This window comes from Pieris brassicae, chromosome 1, assembly GCF_905147105.1.
Source record: "Pieris brassicae chromosome 1, ilPieBrab1.1, whole genome shotgun sequence".
Classification (NCBI taxonomy): Eukaryota; Metazoa; Arthropoda; class Insecta; order Lepidoptera; family Pieridae; genus Pieris; species Pieris brassicae.
The window spans coordinates 9,684,091-9,697,526 of NC_059665.1; the positions used below are offsets into that span (position 1 = coordinate 9,684,091).

Consider the following 13,436-nt stretch of genomic DNA (forward strand, 5'->3'; position numbering starts at 1 on the left):
GGATCGAATTTTCAACCTATTACCGTCGATGTTTTTTACTTCACAGCCTATTCTGCAAATAGATGTTTTGGACTAGGTTTTCATTAGCAATAATAGCTTCAGGATACAAGAAACAGAAAGCTGATTAAGCGTATACTAATTAATATAAATTAAATTTTGCTACAATGGATACATATTTTGTTTGTACTACTAATTAATTCTTTAAAGGGCCGGCAACGCACTTCGAGCTATCAATGTGAGCGTCCATGGGCGGCGGTAATACTGGACATCAGTAGAGCCTCCAGCCTCCTCCTCCTCCTGTTAAAAAAACCTAGTTATATTAATAATCGTTTCGCTACTCATTTCTGCTAATCAATTGTTATTCATTTTGGAAAAGGACGATAGTACTTTCATAGCATAGACAATTTCTATCGATTTGTAGAATCCGTCCCTAGGAGCCTCAGCTATTTCTTTTAGAATGAGTTTTATTTTTGCCTCCAGCGCTATATAGCGCCGAACATGGTGACTGAACTATTTTTTCAAAAAAACTATCTATCAAGGTTATAAATCTATCTCGCGTGTGACCCGATTCACAAAAATTCACGGCTTCGATAAGTTCACGTCACAATAAAAATAGTGTCGAGGTACGGGGGCGCGGTGGCCAGTGGTCCTTCAGTTCAGTGACTCGTGGGCCGGCGCAGAGCGCGCACGTCTTAGTACCAAGTGCCATTTTGTGGCTGATGCATCATACGTGACAGAAGTGCTGTGCGATTTCAAACTTATTTGGATGATTTATTTTTATTTATTGTATTGTGTGCATGACGGTACAGTGATATTGGATTGCGTTTTGGATGAGGTGAGCGCACTAATTAAATTAATTGAATAAATCCTAAAATATTATCGTAAATATAAATAGAAAAATTTGTTACGTCGTGAAATTAACATAGAGTCGGTTGCTTAAAAATTACTTTCTCCAGTTCTCTTGGCGTAATTTTCACTTTCATTCTTATTTTTAAGATTTCTCGTTTAAAAGTTGACTGCAAGTTTTATACAATAACAAATAAAATTGTGTGACTACATTGAAGGATATAATTAAATGCGCACTTTTCTATATGTTATTGATACGTGGATTCATAAGAATTTGTGGCCGTAGTTATGGAGCAGTTGCTTTTGTTTAAATTAAAGATACGGTACAAGATTACTGTAGATAATATTTGTGGTTTTATTTTCGTGGATTTGACTACATATTGGCTTTTTTACTCATTTTTATCTTGACCTTGAAGTACATCCTAGGACCTCAGTGGAAGGCCATTACCTTCATTAATGGTAATAAAATCCAAGGCTCCTGATGATACAGTATGTAATGAGATATGAGTAATAAGTAAGCATGATAACTGTACCAAAAAAAAAACTCAATTATATTGGTTTCTGTTCAAATTTTCTTGATGTGTAAAATTATAATAAAAATTTATTTTTTGTTCATAATTTTTGTCAAATTATATTTACTTATTAGTGAGTTTATAAGGCAATAGAGTTATTAGTCATGAATATCATATACATATATGTAATATAATTTATACTAGGTATAGCTTTTTTATGTACCAACATTTTGAAAAATGGATCCCTCACTTGTAGTGTGAAAGCCACAAGCTAAACTGAAGAGCCGTATTTCAAAGGATTTTTACATCGGAACATATGACATGCGGAATTTTAAAAATTAAGTTTTTTTGTAAGGTTAATCAAGAAAGATTTCATCATCAATCTTTAATAAAACAATACGTTTTTATATTAGTTGTCGTGTAAGGCCTAACGTATGACTTTAGAAATCCATTTATTTTAATGCAACTCTACCAAGAGCCTGTAAATTATTCCAAGAGCTGAAAAGTTCTAGAACAAATCAGGCATTTCGTAATTCAATACCTTTGTTACACAATTATTGTTGCACACATTTTGAAAATAAGTCGTAGATTATTTGTAACGTCCACGAAAATAAGTACGTGTTTCCGATTAAAAATTTCCATGTTTACTAGATTTTCCACATTTTCTGTAGCATTAGCAGGTTTCTCGTATTGAAAAGTACATTTTTGTACTCAGTAATAATTTTGTTTAAGCTAAGCGCTCATTTGTTTCTTAAGTGTTGAACAGAGACAGACTATGGAACAGCAGGTTTCTGAATAAATTGTATTAAATAACGCTAATCAGGATAAATGTCTGTGTTCATTAGAAGAAATAATAACTTTTATGCATAATTTTTAAATTATTTCATTTTAGAAGTTCAGTATCCGAAGGTTTTGTCATAAACGCAAGCGAGACATTTTAAAAGCATCAAGTTAAATAATTGTTGCAATCCTATCCAGTAGACCTGTACCCTCTGGATGCTGTACTGCATCAGTAGACGCTGGCGTAAATATAATATGTCAAATGGTGACACTGAAGTAGGTAGTTAAAAACTTAATCAACTTCTCCAGTTAATTTTCTATAATAACTATCCGAGACATGCACGAACTCATCTAGGTTAAAAAATCGCTAGCTTTTCTCGTTCATATTAAGAGATATAATGTCATAACTCATTTTGATTCAGTTAAATCAAAATGAGTTACGACAGTTAAAAAGAGTTGTCAAAATCAGATGAGTAAGATTCCAGTTAAAGTAACCTTGTCATTTAATACTAGTATTGCGCAGTTTTGTGTAAGTGCTTTTGGCTTTAGATTTTATTCACGAACCAATTGGTATCATAGGCTTAATAGGGCTTACAAGGAATCCTACGTATATTTGAACAGGACTTAATTTTGATATTTAATCATTAATTTAATTCATTTAAGAATACAGCGATTGTCAATTTATCAAGGGGTCTAATTGTAGAGTTCAGAGCAAAATATTGTTAGGAAATACCTAACCGGAACATAAATTACTTAAATATTTTGTATGGAAATACAAAATAAATAGGCCTATAATAAAACATATGCACGTTTATGTTTTTTAAGAATTTTCACATATCTAACATTTGATACAACAATCATAGTAAATTTTGTTTTAGATTTAAGGTATTAATGTATCGTAATATACCTATATTAGGAAAGGATTAGGAATCGCGGAAATAAAGGGACGATAAGTTATCATCTAACCTTGATCTTATCGTTTGTCGGAGCCCTTCTGTCCCTATCCGATATGTACTGTGCGATAGGGAGGGGTATATTGTGTACTTGTTAAACACGATAGATTAATTGGCTAGCTAAATATAATGTGTAGCTATGATTAAATAAAATTATACAATTACTTACCGTTTTAGATTATTTTTCGTTACATGACTTTTAAATCATGCAATATTATTTCTAGTTTTAATGTAAATATGTTCTGATTGCAAGGATTCAGATGTAAATTGTCACTTTGGCAAGGACATACACAATATTATACACAAGTGTGTATAATATAGTAATTTGCATTAATTTAAAAAAAATATGCAAATTATTTACTTTTGCATTACTTAATAAAATTTGTATTTAAAGAAAGATTACTAACTCATATATCTATTTGATTTGCCTACCTTATGCGATTGTCTATTATAGAAAATAATTTGTATATTAGAAAATCGTCGACTCAGCATACTCGTATAGCTCTTAATAAATGGCGATACTGCAGTGAAAGTACTGTTACGTTGTATTGACTTTTTGTATTAGTTTTTGTGATAGTCATGGTTTGTTTTAATACTAAAAGTAAAACTTTTCGCTTTCTTCAATAAGATAGGTAAGCGAGATTTTAAAAGGCTTTTCACTGGCAAAATATGCAACCATTTTCAAATGCTGTGTTTCTCTCCCTATGAAATATGTCCTAATAGAAGGAATAATATTTCTAAAGTTAATGAACATAATTCTATATAAAACACATGTTTTTCAATTAATTATTACATGTATTCACATTATTGGTTTCACAAGTTAGTTTTGGTTTTCATAAGAATGAGATAAGTCTCATCTTCAAAGATCAATGTATATTATATTACAAGAAAAGTTAATTTTAGCCAGAGTAGATTTAAGTTCATTGTACTCAATGTCTAAATTTCGCGCCTAAATTGTAGCTCAGATAAAAATAGCTCAACGCATGGCTATCTAGAGTTTATGACAGTTGATCAACTTATAACAGTTTGAAAAAGGTTATAGTCGTATTACAAAGTGAATTTAAAATTATAATTTATATATTTTAAAAAGTATGCCTTATTTATGAAATTTTAACAGAGCAACATAATAAACTTTTCACAGCAAAAATCAATTATGTGAAGATATAAATGAAGATAGAACTGAACGTTTAAATAATGATTATTTCTAAGTATAATAGCAACTGTCTAAATAAAAGGCCATCGACCTGTTCGAACCAAATAATTTATTTTTGTCCACTATCAATGAAAGTTATCTATTTTCTTATTTACGTGTACACAATAATGTATTAAACTTTGCTCCCGGATCTTGTATATATATTAGAAAATACATTTCTTTTATTACTATAATAAATTAAACATATTTCTTTTAAACATTTTTTATTCTTGTTCATTTGCTTAATTCTTTGTTTTACAGATCCCCGAGTAAATAAAAATACATTCATTTGAAAAGTAATACGCCTATACTTAATAAGTTAAAATAATCTTTAAGGTATCTTAGAAGATAAATAGTACACCCACGTAATAAAATAAACAAGTCGGACAGTCCTAATTCTAATCTAGCGGCTTCAAGGTTTGCGAATTTTTCTCCAATACGCGTCTCCTTGACACAGTTTTTGCGATGATGCGCCATTATTACGCGTTCGCGCGAAAAATGCGCCACAGACAACTGTAATATATTCGTACGCAAAAAATTTTTGGCCGATTCTATATAAAATCTTTTTTTATGATTAAGAAAAATGACAATACATTGCAACAAAGAATTTTATACAACATATTTTTGTAGACATGTTAGGAAGATATTTGTTCATTTATAAAAATTATAGATAATATAACTTGAAAATTATAACAAAGGAAAAAATATTATTTAATTTACAAATTCAAATATAATCGCGTTTTATTATATTATTAAAAAACATAGTTTTATTATATTATCAACAACATATTGGTGACTGCTTCGTTTTCATTTTCGTTAAGCCAATTTTACATAATAGAACTTTATAATGCTGTGTCTATTCTATTAAGAATTAAATGCAAAATTTAATTTACGAAGGCAATTTACATTATGTATACATATTTAATTATTTAAATGACACGATAGCATTCTTAGACATGAATAATATGAAAGTAAATATTGTTAAAAATAACAAAACATAAGATTAATTTTTCAATTTACCCACATTCGCACGTGGTCTTAGGACTCCCAGATACGATGTGTATTTTTGTCACACTTGTACTATATTTATTTCGAGGCCAAATTAATTTATGGCTGTAGGCTACGGTACATATATTTTTAATGCATGTTTTAAAGTTATGCTTATAATTCAATTAAAAAAACAACACTCAACATCAATACTTAAACATTAAAATATATAATTTATAGCTTTTTTTTAGAAATTATCTTGTTAAGTAACAAATACTTTTTAAATATTTTGTTAACCAAAAACAATATAAAGCGGTTTTTGTATTAAAGGGTTGACAGTTAAAACGTCAAATTTTATGGCGCGAAGCTAAACATGTCGTAAAATCCTTCAAACCCTTTACTATTGTTAATTGAAAGGTTCGTAAATTTGGTTCAAAATTATGGATGATTTATAATATACCATTTTTATCATTGCTTTCTCTGGTTAAAAAGCCTTTTCTACGAAAGTGCCGTATGTAATAACAATGTTCAATTTGAAGGCCGAAAAGGCACCTGTTGCCTCTGTCGTTGCAGATGTTCATGAACGGTAATGAGATATCAAGTAAATCGATTTTCCTTCCAAAATAATATAATAAAAAATTTAATTTAAAAATACGAATATACTTACATCTGTCTGGCCGCACGTAGACTATAGAAGTTTATAATTATAGGTTTTTATAATTAACATTTTAATGAAATAACTTCGTTCCAGCTTTCGACACCAAACATGAGGAAGACACGTGATATGTGTGATAGATAGACCTACATAATATATTTTAATAATTAATTGCTTTAATGAAGTTATAATTCGATTTTCTTTGTTTGGAACCCGAGTTGTACGCCCTTACCTATGACAACGGACAAGAGAATTGAATAAGAATTGTCGATGTCAGGTGTAGATTTGTCTATGATAATAAGCATTGTCTGCATTGAAATGAGTAATGTACCACGGGTAAACAGCGGTAACCTTCGGTACCTGCACACGGGCGGCCCTCGATTCAATTTAAACTTAACCCACTGATCATGACATACATTCAGCGATTACGCGTGTGTGTGTTCAACGAAATTCGATGTACCCTTTTTTTATAGATACTATTTTAGTATATGGGTCATAGTTGACGCGCATTTGCGGATCTCCATACATTGAGATATAGAGGACGTTATAGTATATAGATGTCCTAAGTCCATTACAACTCAGTCTAGTAGTAATCAAATATTAACAATTAACAATAAAGACTTGCAATAAGCAATTTAAATCTTTTGTATCTACAACTTGAACGTGGATTCTAGAATAAGACAGAGACAAAAAGTCACAAAGATAAAAATTACTAAAGTTAAAACAGCTTATAAAAATAACGTTCAAATTGATTCGGCGAAGGCGGAAAGAGCGGACGCCAGATAGACACAAGGTTATTCTTCAAGGTTCATGAAATAATTTAAATAAAAGAACATCGACTTTAATACAATTGAATAGGGTTGCTGATTCGCGGACCCGTTGGCTGCAAACAATAAGTTGGGTGTTTTGAATGCAGTATTTTCAGTAATAGGTAGAGATCAAGGTTGATTCACGAGAAGTTATAACTAGATAAAGATGCAGAACAATTGTAGTCCCATAATAAAGGTTTGTACACACCGATGTGAGTTGAACTTTAGGAAAAACTGTTCTAGACAAAGATAGAAACTTTGGCTGACTGGTTATTAGGACAAGACTAATAAAAAACTTTCTAAAAATCACAAACGACTCTTTTGATTAAAAATTTAGACTAAATTAGATTGGATTATTTTAATCCAATAATTAGAAGATTAAACAGTTTACATAAATCCTTTACAAAAGATAACATTTTCTTGGATTTAGTTTGAAAAAAATATCATGTATTTCGATAAGTTTTTAATTCAATTTCAGTATGTAATTTAAATCAAATGTCAGCGTACACAATTGTACAATTAAGTATTTAATTAACTGGTAATTTACGGACTTTATAGGTCAGGGACATAAATCACTTAGTTATTCAAGACGCCGTCAACATAAATTTATTGGGTCATCACCTTCAAAATGTAGATATTTTCCTTTTTTTAAATTCTGTCGTTAGATACTTTAAAGTTAAAGGCGTTTTAATTTCCCATCCAGGAAAAACACAACGTGAGTGAGTTAGTTACATACAGTGTACAGAGTACATTACATACGTGAGTGAGTAGTACATTAGTACTGCGAAGAAGCCGTTTAGTACCAGGATAGCAAAGTATATTAGGAAGTCGATATCAAGTTATCTGAGGGGCGGTACTATCTCACTAGGCCAAGGTCAGCGCGGGACCAAACCATCGTGACCTATGTGATAGTACTATCGGTCCCACCTTACATACAATGCGCGGTACACGCGGGGAAGCCAGGAGACCACACTACGCTGGTTGAGCACGAGGATACCCAAATTCGTCCGAAGGTTGCCGCATACGTAAAGCTTATTCATGCACTTGTAATCCAATAACGTATGTAATTAGGCATAAACAATCCTTCAATTTTTGTTTTGAAACAAATCCAAATTAAAATATGCTTTATTTTAGTATCGGCAGTCCTTTGTTCCATTTGTTCGCTTATGTTTTCGCAATAGCGTTTGTGTTGATCAGAAAATTTATAAGTTTAATTAAATACAAATTAGGCTGGACGTGCCGCCTACATGTTAAAAAACTGTAGTTTTGTTGCGAAGATGTGTGCGTGGTAATTTTTACTTGTATGATTGACTATACTTTAAAGCTACCATTACAATATCAACCATATGTACGTATGATTGGTTAAATAAATAAATAATTATTATTATAATTAGTGCGGCATTTGTACTGCGCCAATTTTATTGCTCGTAGCTAAATATTATTAGTACTGTTGCTACGCTTGTAGAGAGTTGTAGTTCTTCTTCTACGTCAGGTTTCTTTTGCGTCGTAAAATATTTTAGAACAATATTTCTATAGGTAAAGTAAACCAAAATGTTGTTTGTTACAAACATATATATGAGACGGTTTCTAAGTGCATTAAAGATTTTTAATGTTTTATAGAGCGTTATTAGTGGAATCTAAACAATATCGCAATTTTTTAAAATATATTTTATACATGTGTAAGCGAAATGAAAATGAGAAAATAATCAAATCTAAATTTCATTCATAGTTTTGGAACATTTAATTGAAGTCATTAAAGCAGCGTTGACCTAGTGGCTTCAGCTAACGATTCTCATCCTGGAGATCGTAGTTATCAATCCGTGCTATGTACCAATAGAATTTCTGTTTTATGCGCATTAAACACTCGTACGGTGAAGGAAAACATCGTGAGAAAACCATGTGTCCGGCACAGATAACTGATCAACTTCTTGTCTATAAGAAAACAAACAAATGGTCCCGAAACAGACATCAGGCCCAGACCAAAAAGGTTAATTATCAATCAATAGAAATTTTCATCAATATTATAAAATATAATGGGTACTAACAGTAAACTGTAAATATTACAAAGAAGTAATATTTATAGTTTACTGTTAGTACCCAAATCAAGGACCGACAAATCCGCGACTGATCAATCGCCAAGTTTTCGTTTACAAGGACACTTACACTTTAAGGAACTGCAATCATTACGTCACCATTTTGATAGTTCCTTAGGTTTCTAAAACCAAACGTATATTACTCAACTGTCGGTAAGAATTAGACGTATCAAACTGGGGTGCCTTAAAAGTATGCGACCATTATTAGCAAGTTTAGCCCGCTGATTCATTTAAATTGAAATTCAGGCCAATTACGAAATGATCAATTTTGCTGTGGTAGAATTTATAACAATAGTTGCACAATACAACCTACATTCAAAATGGGATCACGCGAATATTAAACTCATCATTATTTGTGTATAATCTCTACACGTGATGAACTGTGTTGTATTTGTGACTAGCTTCATCCAGTAGCTGCGCCCGAGTTGATTTCTATTTCGTTCAACAATTATCTTTATATTGCAATTTAAATGGCGTCACGACCTTTTTAGGTCTGAGCTTCAGATTTATGTATCTGTACCATGATCATTTGTGCATCAAATAGACAAGTGATCAGCCGACACACAAGTGACACACTTCTTCGAGTTTGAGTCTAAAGCTAGGGGGTATCCTCACGATATTTTCGCGAGTTAAGTTTTTATATAATATACCCAAGGCCTATCAAACATAATCATATTTCAATAAATTTACATAAAACCATAATTACTTATACATAACCCTTTCAGTATATATAAACTCCGTTCGTGGCCTTTATCGTGTTTATACAGACAAACGCAGCCGGGAACTTAATTTTGTGTGTATTTTGACTTCGATATTGAATAAAGTTATTAGTGTTCTTATTAATTAACGTAGTTTTATTAAAACCAAATACACATATTTTCAATTTTCTTAACCTATATAGTAATAATAATAATAACTAAAAATTTATAAATAGAAAAGTAAAACAAATTTAAAAAGAATGGTACCTTAAACGCTGGCAACATTTTATCGCTGTATTGTATTTATAAAGATTTAAATAATTAAATATTGTATTATTATATTGGAGATTTGAAGACTGATTATTAACTGAATATTGTTTATATTGTATGGTACTTATCTGAAATACAAATTGTTTCTTTATACATATGTATTTTCACTTTTTATTTAATACATGATAAATAGAGAGAGACTCTATTTTCATTCTTCATATTTTTTGCGTTAATTTGTCGGTGACAATGGCACGTCTTAGTTTTTTATAGTAATGATTTAATTTGTCGAGAGTATTTATTTTGCTTAATATATCTATAAAATTATATAGTTAGGTAATCACAAATATATAACAAAAATTATACGCTGGCCGTATGCAAGATTGCAAGTGGTTCCCGAGGTTCTAGTTTACATAGTAGATGAACAAAACCCCATAAAATTCGGTACGACAGCCGCATTGCGGAGGTCCTTAGAGTCTTAGATCCTTAGTCAATTTTAGTAGTAAAAAATTCATTACAAAGTTATAAATGTCCATTTAACTAGGCATTTAAAAACCCAAGACCAAATTGTTTCAATTGCAAGATCTACGCTTAAATAATAATTGGTCGTAGGAATCCGGTAGTGCTCGCTGGAAAGAGACGGATGTATTAGTTATGACACGTGCGAGCGGGACGGAAGCAAGGTTACTCTCAATGCCGCCATCATACGACTAGTGCAGTACAATATTATATCGATTTTTGTGACGATTGAAATTTCACTTAGGTATCAAACATTATTCTCATTCAGGGATGTTTCTTAAGGAACATTATATAATCACTAAATTAAAAGAAAAACTGTAAGTGCGGGTTCCATCCACTAATTTGCTCTAGGTTTTATATATCCGCACATTTTGTGAGGGACAATTAACTATGGTGTCTTAATACATAATTATTATAAGCATATAACAGTCCTAAGTACTTAAGTCAAGTTCATCTGCATTCATTAAACACTTTAGATGATAAACATTTTTAGATACCAATGACAAACATCAAGATAAGGTACAATACTAAACAATTTAAATATAAAGTCAATGGATGACGGCGAAATATTTTAAAATAAGAACACCGAAATATGAATCCACGCCATCTGGTGGAGATATTTTCCGCCAAAATATTAAAACATCGAATAACTTCACCACACCGCCACCACACCAACACCATAGATTAAAACTTTCTTCGTGCGTCATACGTTTTCGCGATATTTGTTCAAATAATTTAGGTTATCTTCACCGAATCCCGCGGGCAGCCAAAAGATCCATATAAGGCCGTAATGAGGCAAGCTGAGGCCGCTAGTCGGAGTAAGGCCAAGCGGCTGACATAGACCCAGATACAGTGACATTGGCACTACATTCTGCCACGGAGGTCACTCGTTCGTTTAAAAATAATTGCATCAAATGTTTCGTGTTCTGTATTTAGGAAGCTTAAATATAATACGAATCAAGAACGCATTGTTTAGATTACACGTATACGATGAATTGGTAATGTTAGACATATTACTAGTGACGAGAATGACGAACAAGACAATCTTAGACACGTTTTACAAATTTAGGAACGAACCTTGAAGTAAATAATGAAAGGCCTCAGCCGGATATTCGTATACTCTAACGTTTCAAATGATAGTTTTGTTTAATCTATGAATTCCTTATTTTATTAGAATGTGTTTATTATATAAAAGTAATTATCTGTATCACCGGAAAATGAAACCTTTGGATTATATGCCGTTAACTACTTATACTTGTATTGGCATTAAATTAGGTCTAATATATAAATCTCGAATTTTCTGTCGCAACATGTGATGTAACTGCGTATCTTTTGCGAGACCTTCCTGCCCACCTTGGAACGTGTCACGATCAATTATTAGTCTATATATATGTGTTAAAAAACTTAGACATTCACTGTTAAGATAAGTATAGATGTTTATTTGTAAGTTTCAGATTGTTTATGTACGACAACCCAAATTCAAATTTTTCATATATGGATTACATCTGTGGTCATTTTATAATGACCGATAAGGTGGATAAGGTTAGTAATCTGTGGTCATAAAAACAAAGGCTGTTCTCTGTTTATCTGGAATTTATGCATTATAAATTTAGAAATCCAAAAAACATCGATTTTTTAAATTATCTTTTTAAAGTTGATCGTGTTTAAATTAATTTTGTCGACTAATTGTTGGACGGTTCCAATTTTTAGGGGACTATTTTAAAAAGACTTGCTTCGTGTTTAATATATATAAATATTAGAAACTTTACACACTTTTTATATATTAGAGTAGAAGAGAAGTACCTTTTCATAACAGAAAACAATAATTTCGTATAAAATTTAAACAGGCATTCCAATATTCGAAATTAAATCTTTTTCTTCACGTATGACAAGTGTTACCTGCCATTATTTACATATTCAAACTCGAACACTAATATGTAAGATACATTTGCATTTATATTTTATTAGATTTCACCTGTTAATAAATTATAATTATTAACTCAACAGTTGCAAAGTATTCAATATTCCAATTTATTCAGTTAGAAGTAGGGTTGTGAGTCCGTAATAATATTATTTTAGATACATAACGAAAGTTTAAGTATCTACTAAACTAAAAGTATTATTTATTAATTATCAAGTTAAAATCTTTTTATAAAAAAAATACGGTTTTATAATTCGAACAGTACCAATATAATATTTTTATTGACTGGCAACCCTGTTCTTGCTGTCAAATTATGTAAGGCTGTTTATTAAATGTTAATTTCACGAGAAAATTCTCTAAGATTAACGAAGCGGAGTCACGACGATTTCATTACGATGTCGTAGAAAAATTATATCACGTTACGTCAACATTACGTGTCGCTGTATTTTATTGATCATAAATATTTAGAGTTTTCTCTCTCTAATAATAAACTGTATAATACATACTTTGTTAAATGAACTGTAGGTTGATTCCTTATACCGTACCAGGTAGGTAGGTATAGACATTAGGCTGTCATGTAGGTGATCTGAGCCCTGGAAGAGGATGTGATAGAATTCCAATGACATCTCTAGAGCCTCTCGATGAGAATTAGGAATTTTTTGGGTGTATTACTAATTTCAATGATTACCTAGTTTATTTATTTATCTCACAATCCTATAGCTCACATAAAATATACTCAACATAAAGCTAAAGATGGAATACATAATATATACAAAAGGTTCAAACATTTACAGGAATTTATATAAAAAGAAAAAAACAATAAATATTAAATATGTGATTCGGCCGTGCTGTGTAATGGTGTAAAAGTGAGGATGTGTATATGAGGTGTGATAATGATTCAGGTGATCGTTACGTTATACCGCGATAACTTGAACAAGTCAATTTATGTTACACATACATTCATCGAAGCATTAATAGAATTTAGTCTTTGGAAATGGAGTATTCGATTTCCTAATAAAGAACAAATTGTCGATGAAGTTTTGCAAAAAAGATAACGTACCTGCATGCTCAGATTGTATACTTGACAAACTCATACATAAGTTTATACACATAGGTAACCAAGTACACATATGATCGTTAATAGAAAATATATTAAATTGATTCTAAATTTACATTTACTACCAGTTCTCAAGTCAAGGGTGTA

The 13,436-nt window shown here is 31.1% G+C and overlaps 1 protein-coding gene across 6 annotated transcripts in view; it reads left to right on the forward strand.

Moving 5' to 3' along the window:
* Window positions 1-686: 686 nt before the first annotated feature.
* The window catches only part of LOC123717763 (ecdysone-induced protein 74EF), a 135,087-nt gene continuing 122,337 nt past the window's right edge, over window positions 687-13,436 (forward strand). For all 6 annotated transcript variants that reach the window (XM_045674284.1, XM_045673968.1, XM_045674372.1 and 3 more), the window contains exon 1: window positions 687-835. The gene's annotated coding sequence lies outside the window, so the exon portion shown is untranslated. The remainder of the gene's footprint in view (window positions 836-13,436) is intronic.